Source organism: Manacus candei, unplaced genomic scaffold (assembly GCF_025592945.1).
Source record: "Manacus candei isolate 608988 ecotype Guabito, Panama unplaced genomic scaffold, ASM2559294v1 h1tg000046l, whole genome shotgun sequence".
NCBI classification, from domain to species: Eukaryota; Metazoa; Chordata; class Aves; order Passeriformes; family Pipridae; genus Manacus; species Manacus candei.
Genome location: NW_026138094.1, coordinates 7,042,990 through 7,053,032, shown reverse-complemented (window position 1 = coordinate 7,053,032; position 10,043 = coordinate 7,042,990).

The window sequence follows — 10,043 nt, the reverse complement described above, 5'->3', positions numbered from 1 at the left end:
TGCCATGCTAGCAGAAGGAGGTTACTGTATGGAAGAAGTAGCTAGGGGCAGTTGGATATTCAAGACAGTTGAAAGCTTTACAGGAGCTGTGTTTGATCTGGAGGGCAGACCAAGTTTCTGGATCCAGGTGCGTGACCCTGTGTCCATCCTGGTGCAAGTTTCAACTCACAGCCCTGTTGTGTCTTAAGGACTCATGCCCAGATTCATAGAAGGTTATTCTCACTGAAAATGTCATGGCTTAAGATGTATCACAGTTGTATAGTTGGGTTGAGTGTGCTTTGAGGTTTTTCTCTGTGACAAAATGATTGACCTTTTCATCCCACTTTTCCAGCCCAGGGTTCTGACACAAAACGCTACACTCTCCTTAGCAGATATGTGGCTTCTTTGCACCAATGCAAAACTTCAGAGGTAAAATTTGATTAAATGCAGGGGAGAAAACAAAGATATTTTTATTCTCAGTCATGAGAATTCTTACAGAATCTAATGCTAAGTGGGAATTAGAAATGTGAGAAAAAGGACCGAAGCATAGCAAAATTGCTGCCACTGGCAGATCACAGTAAGTGTGTTTTGGGAAAGCTCAGATATTCATCATTGTACTCCTCCAGCCAGCCAGGCCAAAACGTAATGCATTATAATTCCAAGTGCTGTTAATATTCCATTTTTATCTGTTGTTTACAGTGTGAAAACCAAGCCCAGTGTTGCATCCTTACTCAAGGACTATGTTATGAGATCTTTCTCATGTGGAGTGTGACATAAGGAAAGATTATTCACATAATCAAATCATGGCCTTCCTATTTCCTCGGGCCTTTTGCCCTGAAAAGGTGACTCTCACTTTTAAAGTGCTAACTTTGAGTAGCAGTACACAGCAAAAGTATATTATTTTTTAATTTTTAGAAATGAATACTGTCTGTGTGACTTTATCATGCATGAAATTGGCAGTGGCTCTTGGAATTATAATGTCTCATCAGTTAAAAGCCTTGAATTCACACCAGCAGGTAACTGAATTAATAGCACTCAGTTTTGTAAAACAACTAAATAATGGCAGTATTGTGCCAAATATCTGACAAGTGGAATAAATGTGAGTTCTCTTCTTCTGCAAGTATTGAAATATTGCTGATATCTTAATTTTCTTAACTGAGAGTAAAGAATTGTAATCTCGTGGCTTCCTCCTTTCTCCACATTGTTTGGCAATGTTTTTCTTCTATTGTTGAGCTTTTTTTCTGTTGTTTTCTTGTGCTCTGTTAAAAGCTGGACCACATTCCAAGTTTAAAAGTGAGGATCTTGGATAATTTGTGCACTTTTGTCTTCTGTTATATTCTCCTCTCACATAATAAATGTATATCTCTGTTGAAGTCAATATGTAGGGGGGAAGTCTTTGTTTTCAGGCTGATGGCAGTCTTTCTCAAGAGAAGGACCCTTTAAAATGTTTTGCAATAGCAGATGTAAAGCAGAAGGATAGATGTTGGGGGAAGATGTGTGGTAAGATGACTCTGAACCCTTCTGCTATGCTAGAATTTTCCTAAAAAGACCACATGCCAAGAAAAAATATCCATAAACCCTCTTTACTGGTTGGATTATGCCTCACCTTCAGCTGGGCCCATGGTCTACTTTTGCCCTATTTTCATTTCATGAAGATAGCTCTAGGCTACTGAAAAGCCATACATTTTTTCCTTCTTAGGAAAGGAGGGACCTAACTCTTACCTAACCTAAACAAGGACAGAAGTTCCTCGGTCTTGCTGCTTCTTTCATGTGAAGTGAATGTAAGAGCCCCTTTTGGACACAAAATAAGGCCAAAGCATCTTCTCTCTTCTTTCTCTATTACTAATCTTTTCTTTACTTGATACTTTTCTTCTGCATTCCAGTCCCTCATATGGATCAAAATTCAGTTAATAGTTGAGCTCGAGGCAGACCTTTAATCTGTGATCAAATAGACTCACTTCGAGCTTCTTCAGGTACAAAACATGACAAATGTGCCTTTGATCTTTTAGCCTGAGTTCATTTTCCTTGCCATTTGTTTTATTTCTTCCTAATGTAAAAGGTTTGAATGGTCTTGTTCTGAAGATCTTGGCTCAGGGGAGGCATTTTGGGACAAAATGGAATGTTTATGGAAAACTAACAAAAAAGCACTAAGAAGGAGGGATATGGTCAATTGTATTTCCTGTTCTAGACCACAGGGATATTTGTGTGGTTGCTGCAGAGCTCAGAGGTGTTAATGAAACGGTCTTTGTCATTCCTGGTGTAAAGGAGAATATTGCTGTCTTTGGCTTTAGAGAAGGGAAGGATAATCTCCTCAGATGTAGTCTCTTAAATTGTTGTGACTTTTCAGAGGTTCTTAACATGAATAGCTTCAAATGAAATCTTTGTGTTGTTCCCAGACAATCCTCTGTCCCCTTGTAGCTTCTTCCAGGGCCTTTCAGTTTTAAGATTATCTGGCAGGGTAGAGAGAGCAGGGAGTTTTATCTACACCGTCATTCAGGCTTGCAACAGCTACGTGGGAAGAAAGAATCCAACTGCAAAATATTGGAACTGGAATTGAACCCTGATATCCAGGTTTGCCTCTTGTCTCCACATTATCGTATTCACAATACATTTGTTCAGCTAAATGCAAGGTAGCAGGACAGATTAGATTATGGTGTCTTCCCCAAAAAATCTACATACCATCTTAAATCAGAGAAAATACTAACAAAACAAAGATCAGCTTTAGCTGGAATGTGGGTATTTTCTGGGAAAGAGAGAGTGAAACATGAATCAAATTCTACCCAGAGTTTGCAAATCAAAGAACTACTGAGTTGCAAGTGATTTTTTTCAAAGGACTGCAAGAATTTCTACTAGATTACCAAGGGACTTCTGTCTCATGGTGAATTATAAGCAGAAGACAGGTGCAGGCATTGATTTGAGTAAAACATTCAGTTTGAGACACAGTGGAACTTTTTGCTGTTTGATTAAAATTCCTTGTGCTAAATCACAAGCAGCTCCTCCTCTTTCACTTTGTCCCAAAGGACTTGTTGTAGCAGTGGACACTGAGCAAGTGAGCACATTTATCAGTCTGTTCGTTCCACACATACACCTTCTGCTTGCTGGGCATGGATAGGAGTGAGTGAGTCAGAGCTGGACAATGAATTACAGTGATCTTGGAATTTGGCAATCACATCCATATAATGCCACCTTAACGGTTCCAGTATGATTAGTTGGTGTAGGTTGGAGTAAATTTTGCTCCTGTGCTAAGGTGAGTTGGAGGCCTTGTGCCAGGTGTTGCAAAGAGCATTAATACCTTTTCTCATTTTGCAGTTGTTGTTTGTTGTGTTCTAAGGCTCAATTTGTTTTCAGTGTTTTTCTCAGTGCTATATGTGCAGCTTCCAGTCTTGCCTCAAAGCCTCAGCTTGTAATATTTTGGGGAAATGAAGGGGGTGACAGCATGTATGTATGTAGACTTACCATCCAATAATGCTAGATTTTATGACATGAATAAGAGCTATTAAGAAATTGGCTTTCTTCAGGCATTCCTCAGAAAAACTACTGCTGTGAGTCACCCCACTGTGACGGGTAGGATTAGACCTTGCCCATGCTCCAGTGGTATTTGTCCAGTGGTCTTCTCTTTAAAGAAGCTGGTGGTGGTGACACAGCTGTGCTGGGCTGGTCACTGGCCTTGCTTCAATTTGAAATATGGAATATTTCAAATATGTGGCTTTTGAACAGCCAGAGACAAAGGGAATGTACACCTTTCACATCACAGTGGAGAGACTGCACCAGGATATATGTTTCTGCACCAGGATGTATGTTTATCAAGAAGATTTCAGGGTGAACAGCCATTAGCTTTTGTTGTTGTACCACATTTAGCATCATGTGGCACACAAGCAGGTGTTGTGGTTGTACTAAGAACTGGGGAAATTGTGGTGGTTCTGCTGCAAAACTCTCATGTCTTGCATTTCTGCTGTAACAAAATGTACACACCAGCAAACAGCTTGGCACATGGTAAGGTTCTTTCTTGAGGTGAGGGAAGGGAACTTGCCCTACCCTGATGCTATTGTTTCAGCTTCAAAAGAGCCTCTGTTTGAGACTTCTTAATGTTTCTTAGTTAATTGAGATGCTGCACAGAGCAATTAGAGACCAGACCTAAAAGTAGAAATGTTTAATGCTTATTTTTAGCACCTTACTCTTTTTGAGTGCATCCCATGCAGTGAAGTAGACTGTTAAATAAAATTAAAGACAAGGAAGTGTAAGCATAAAAATAAATACTTTTCTCATAAGCAGATGGTACATTTGTGTTAGAGCCAGATGAAATGCAAAGAGATTTTAGCCTGAAAGCTAAATGTCTCCTGGAGCAATTCCCCCTAAGCAACTTAGAGCTCAACTTAGGGATCACAGGTACCTCTGAAAAGACAGGAGAAGTTTCTTTTCCTTGCTTGAAATGAACTTGTCTGTTTTGCATGCAGAAGTGTGATATTTACAGTTTAATAATTCTCTTATGTACTTGACAATGAAGTGTTCTTAATTCTTAAATTCTTTGAAATGTGGGTTTTGTAGGTAGGCTACACGTGCTGTGCAAATCTCAAGAGAATTATTTAAAATAACTTACATAAGGAAACCTTCCTTGAGATCATCTCTGTGTATGTAACAGACAGGCATTACTGCCCTGCAATGTAGTTGATGATTTCCCAGGCACTCAGATTCGTGAAGTCTTGGTTTTGTTTCTTACTCCTGTGAAGAGACAAAGCCTAACACTGACTTTTGAACCCTGTGGTGCATAAGCAGTCCAACCAGACTGGAATTATTAGTAGGCAGAGACCTCTGCTGGAAATTATTCAGTACTTCAGGGAAACACAGATCTCTGTTTTGGAACGAAGCTTGGAAAACCCTCCTGATGAGAAAGGTCAGAGGCCTTGGAAGGACTACATTAACAGCAGCATAGATATTTTTCATGTGGCTTTTCTCTCTGTCCTTTCTGTGAGAGCTGAATGACTCTCTTTAGAGAAAATAAACTATCTGACTTGGATCTGTACACAAGTATAACAATGGCAACACTTTCAAGCTATCCCTGGGAAGCAGCAGTCCATTTGACCCAGCAGTGTCTTGGCAGACAGCCGTGCTGGAGATGCACCTTTAGCTGATGCAGGGGAATGCAGGGAGAGGAGAAAGTCCAGGTGGACAAATCCTTCTGGCAAGTGCACTATGGCAGTAGCACCAGCATGTGCTAAGTACAGAGAGAGCTGTTAACTGCATCAGCAAATGATCAGCAAAATGTTGAAGCCACAATCCCCATGCTGGTCTGTTCTACAGAAGCTTCCTGATTGGTATTGTCTTTTATCAATAGTTGCAGTGCTTTTGGACACAGCTCTCAGTACACTGCCAGTTCCTCAGTGCAGGGCAGGTTGAATAAAGCTAAAGCAGGACTTGACCCAATAGTTTTTTCTGTTATGTTGCAAAATTTGGTAGCTGTCAGAAGCATTGGCTTCCCATTTCTGAAAAGGAAACTGGTTTTGCTCTGGGACAGCACCAGAAACAGCAAACCAGCAAAGGCCCCGACGTTGAATGAGTGTTCACCAGGCATCATTTGGAAGAGTCCCAAGTTTGTCTCCTGACAATAGGATTCAAACTCAAAAATAAAAGAATACTTCTCATGGAAATTACAACTCATAAGCATGTGCTATTATTTTCTCCCCAAATTCATAAAAAGACACCATAAAATGTCTAGAAGTATAGCTGATCAGTCAGTCTGCTATGGTACAGTTACAAACAATTGCAATTTGGAGCTAATTATGCCACAAAATGGCTCTCATGCAAAGTTTATTAGTTAATGGAAAGATTCCTACTGACTTCAGGTTTTTGACTGTGCTCAAACAGAGCATCTCCACCAGCTGCATAGTACAAATACATCATAGATTACATTTCAGCAGTTTCCCTGGACATTTACAACTGCAGTTTTCTCTGCTTTAAACTCAGCAGAGTGTAGCTGGTGGCCACATGTACAAGGAATGGTAGTGAACTTTTTGGTGTGAGTGACAGTCTGACAGACTTCTTGGAGGGGTTCAGATATTAATTTCTAAACTTAAGCCTCCCGGTGGAATTTCCATTTGTCTTTAAAAAAAGAAAAAAAAAAGGGGAAAAAAGCGCCAAACTTTCTTGGCTTATCCTCAGACCAAAGCCCAGTTTAGAAATCCCAGCTTTGTAGTGTTTTATAGTTCTGTTGACTAATGTTTCTTTCAGTTAGTTTTCATACTAACACATTCCTGCTCCTATTGACCCAAACAGCCAATAGTGAATACTTGTGGCCTAGCTCAGTTCACACATATCTCTTCATTTGAAAGAATATCCAGAGTCACAGACTTTTTGATTAAGGAAGAAATCAGATAATCTAAGCCTAAAGCTCTTCCATCCAGCAGCCCACCCCAAAGTCCAGCCTCTATAAGTAACTAATTGTTCAAAATTCCTTCTCAGTCAGTTTTCATGTTCTGCCTCTTCTTATTTGACAAGCAGTTCCTCACACCAATTCTAGATATATCTTAGGAATTCCTGGGCTGCTTGGCTTTTGATTTTTAGAGGAAACCATGTGTCTTACAACCTTTGTCTTACACAAAGAGCCCATTGGCCTATTCACTGATGTTTAAGAGGCAGAGGATCTGATATCTCCTTCCTAACACATTGTGTGACTCTTCTTGGATCTACACTAATAACATCATTTTTCTGTGGAAAATAGAATATGCAACCTTGGAATACTTAAAATATACAGAATGTATTCCCTAAGAGTTTAGTTGCCCTGACATGCCAGAACAAATCACTCAGATATATTTTACATTATTTTCTACTGATCACAAATAAAATTTACACTGTGATAACCCTTGCTATGATATTGAACCTGAATGTTGTTCCTTTCTCCAGATGTAGGCAGATTTTATAACCTGTCTGTACGTGTTTTTCATGACAAACATTTGTTACAGGCATAGGCTCTACTGGGCTATGTGCTAGACATGTGCAAAGCAAGCAAAGTTTCTTATTTTTTTTATACACTCCCCCATAACTGTGGCTGAATTGAGTTTTGTATTGCTTATCCCTGGGAACCTGCCAATCTGCACTGATATTTTAGGTAACTTAAGCACTCTAGTGTCCATTTTAGTGTTGAAGGAGAAACAAATATAAATAAGATGTTCTGAGTGCTTAGTTTCCATGTCATCCTCAAAATTATTCTAAAAGGTCTAGTAATCCAAACTGAAAATAATTTGAACATTTTCTGATAGAAATTGGCACTACAAGCAAAGAAATATGTGGCCAACTTAGGATAGTCAGTACAAAGCTGCAAATTGACTCCATGATTTCACAGAGGATCAAACACTAGGCAAAAGTTTCCCTACACTGATGAACTGCTCAACCCTGATGAAATAATTGAGATTACAACTGGAAGGAACACATAGCCCATCAAATCCTTAAAAATGTCCATTGTTTTTATTAGTATTTTTACCTGTTATGCACATCATTAGCATTGTAAGGAAAGCAAGATTCATAGTACATATACTTCTCAAAGTAAGCCAACTTTAGAGAAAGCCAACATTATCTTCCTTTCACACTACAAATAAGATGATAAGAAGTACAACATAAAGCAAGAACATTTAGAAAGTCTGTTTTGGAGTCCACTTTAAAAGCATTTTTATGTTATAAATGATCACAGAAATGAATATTAAGAAATACATAGCTGAATTTTGAAATTGTAGAGATTTTGGCAAGCCAGTGAGAAGCCTTTTTCACGTAGTGTCATCTGTTTTTACTTTTACACTAAAACGGCCCTGCAATATCCTTTTAAATAGTGCAGGAGCCCCCAACTGGGCCTCCCTGACTTCTAGTGCAAAACCCACCAAAATGTAGAAAAAAGCTTTCCCTGTAAATAGCAAGAGCCATGTGTCAGGGTGCATGTGTGTATGCTGTAATACAGAATGGAGTTGGGTGATTTGTGTAGATTCTACAGGTTAGAAATGAAACCACTTTTGCCACCATATTGACACTTTCTCCCAGTCGACGAATTCAGACCATCCAGAAAACAAAAGCCCAGCACTGGGACTAAGCCTTAAAGATGGAATAAATTAACATTTTAAAATCCACCCCCAGCAGTTTTGTTAGCCAGGAAAGGGAAGGCTCCACAGAATCCAGCAGAGATTCAGCTGTTGACACTGCACAGGCATATCCCAATGCATGGTGACACAAAGTGACATATTCAGTCTTTCAAAGTAAGAAGCTCTAGTTTGCCTCCATGGGATTTTTCATATGAGGTGTCTGTACTACAACATTCATTCTACTCAAGTCATTTATTCTTGGAGTTTTCTGTAGGACATCTGAGTGATTCACTCAGTAAATGGACAGGCAGTAACAATTCAGCTCCAGGCCTTAGGAGCATCACAGCATAACCCAGATTCCCATCAACTGCAGTAATAACAACTGTACATGTTCTGACTTGGCTTCTGCTCGTTCCTGTAGCGGCATCTCCAAATGCCACTGCCCATTCAGTGGCAGACTGGAGCTGAGCATGCTCTGCTGTGGGCAGCAGCCTTTGACACACCTGGCAATGAACTAGATGGCATGAATCTGGAGGCAAACACTCAGGGACTCAAAGCCCTAGTTTTTAAGTGTTTGAAGCACAAGCTTCAAACAAAGGAGCTTGCAGGAGCACTTCACTAAGAAAAATGAGAGAAATGGAGCATTTGTCCTTAATCTAAACCAGAGTGGTTACTGACAGAAGAAGGACACTGAGAGGATCAAAGCTATTGCCAAAAAAACAAATGTGATAGTTAAAAGAGAGGGTACAGCAGTATCCTCATTCCTACAGATACTTCCCTGTCTGCAAAACGTGGAGACTGCACATAAACATTTTTATTATCGTGTCACATGATGGTGCTGCATTGACGGTGATAGATTTCCTGGCAAATGTTTGTGTAGAAAGGCAAACATATGGCAGAGTGATCTACTCTGAGACGGCTCCTTGGACCTGCGCCCAGCCCTTCAGGGATGTCGGGATCAGTCAGAACCAGTAGGTTCGTTATGGGATGGGGGGGGTGTTTGTGTGAGAACGTGTGTGAGAAAGAAAATGGGCTCATATTCAGTGAAATAAAGGAATGTCTGATGTCTGAGGGTTTACATCAGTTTTGTGTGTACTTTGCTGCATAAAATTTCACATGATAACAGTTTAAGTAACATTTAGTATAAATTTAATCTACCAGTTTTTCATTAGTAGCCTATAAATGAGCAGAACTACGTAGTATTGGTAAGACTGAAATTCTGTCTGGAGAACTCAAATGCAAGATCTTGCTGGTCATGCAAGAGGGCAATCAGCATTAATGGGAGTTTTACACCCAGCAGGCTTGTGTGAGTGTGCTTCCTTTCATTGCCTTGTGCAGCAGAGTACTGGGTACACCAGATACACAGATACACTAAATTATTTCTTGTGTTGCTGTCAGCAAAGTTGCACCAAGAGCATTTGGCCTGTTGACCTTTGTTACAACTACAACTACTGTAAACTACATATTTGCTGAGAAATTAATTTCTCACTTTAATTTGTATACCTCACTTTAATTTGTCACTTTATTAACTTCGGGAAATGGACACAAAATGGAACCATCTTTTGCCTGTTCATTTAAAGTCCTATTGCTGAAACAAACAGACAAACAAATTGCACAAAGTTTATACAATGGCCAGCACTGATGTAAAACAGCTTATGGGTTGTGGTTATAGAACAGCCTGCTGTTACTTGTTTATATTACTGCCCTGAATCCCGATTCTTCTTATCCCTTGTTAACAATGTTAATTTTATGTTACATGGGCATTACTGACATATAGTTTATATTGGTTTGAATGCTTCTATATTGGCTACTAAAGTCTACATCCTATGAATTCCCTGTGCTAGCATTGTAAGGTACAAACTATCCTGGAAGGCTGGTAGTGAGCAGAGGATGACACTGCATGGGAAAGCAAACTGCAGCTCATTTCAATTCATGCTATTGCTACCTGAGAGCTGTATGGAAAAGTAGATCTTTTCCTGTTGGCAGGGTCCAAAATGTCATGTA